Below are 1,386 nucleotides of genomic sequence, written 5' to 3' on the forward strand. Positions count from 1 at the left end.
CGCAGTTGTCCAGGCCCCACAGGGCGTATGCATAGACATACTTTGATGACATTTTCGCCCACAGTCGTGCGGAGCACGGGAGGACGGATGAGGAGAACCACATCGTCCATTTGAGAGCGGTGCTCGAGTGCATGCGCACGAAAAAACTTCACGTCAATGCAGACAAGTGCATCTTTGGCGCAGAAGAGATTCCCTTTTTGGGTGCTTCGTCGGTAAGCGTGGCCTTCGAGCGATTTCCGCTGAGGTCAAGGTCATTGTAGATTGGCTGGTTTCAAAGAACCAGAAGGACTTGCGTAAGTGGCTTGGTCTCGTCAACTACTAGCACAAGTACAGCGTAAACTACGCAGAAATGGCCCGAACATTATCCAATCTCCTCAAAAATATGCGGAATGATGTTGGAACATCGAACGTCAGGAGGCTTTTGACGGAGTCAAAGACAGCGTCTTGCATGCAACAATACTGGAGCTGCCAGACCCTGATCGTCCTTTCAGCGTCGTCTATGACGCTTCGGAAGCTGCTATCGGCTGTGCGCTGCTGCAAGCAGACGTCGAGGGGCGAGATCGAATGATCGCGTTCGAATCTCTGCAGCTCAAAGCTGCAGAGAAAAACGACCCAGTTCATGACAAGGAGCTACTTGCGATGAAGTATGCACTTGTATGTGTAGGGTTCACCTGATCGGCTCCAAGCCGTTTTAGATCTATACAGATCATGCGTCACTACGCACTGCGACTCAGTCGCCCCACCTCTCGCAGTAGATGGCTAGATAGCTATCTTACTTTGCGAAATATAACTCCGAGGTGAAGTATAAGCCGGGAAAGCAGAATGCTTTGGCTGATGCGTTGTCACGCCAACCAGACTATGAGCTTGATCATGTTACAACGTCTGTGACGGATTTGATCCACACCGTGTATGCAGGTGGTTGGATATGTGTAGCGTCGCTACGGACTCTAGGGAGCAAGGGGTTTGGAGTCTCGGACAAGGAATTGTCACCAAGGCTGCGTGCACGACTGCACCCAGATTCGTTGAATGACGGCTTGCTATATTATAGCGCCGGCTCAACGGATACACCATAAATGTTGGCTCTTCATGATGTTTTGAAATCATTTGTGAGGCTCACGACACGCCACTCAATGGTCATCTCGGTCGTGGGAGAACGTACAACTCTGTGAGTCACCACTATTGGTGGCTCAAGCTGTACAAATGGATATGTGCGCACGAGTGAGACGTGTCAACGGGTGCAACCCTCTCCAAATGCGGCTGCGCCGCTGACAAGCTTACCGGTACCCACTGGGTGCTGGCAGTTCATGGGTTTGGACTTTGTGTTCGGACTGCCGAAAGATTCGGCGGGCAACACGGGTGTCGTGGTATTCGTCGTCCGGTTGAGCA

This window comes from Plasmopara halstedii, assembly GCF_900000015.1.
Source record: "Plasmopara halstedii genome assembly, contig: Scaffold_1211, whole genome shotgun sequence".
NCBI classification, from domain to species: domain Eukaryota; phylum Oomycota; class Peronosporomycetes; order Peronosporales; family Peronosporaceae; genus Plasmopara; species Plasmopara halstedii.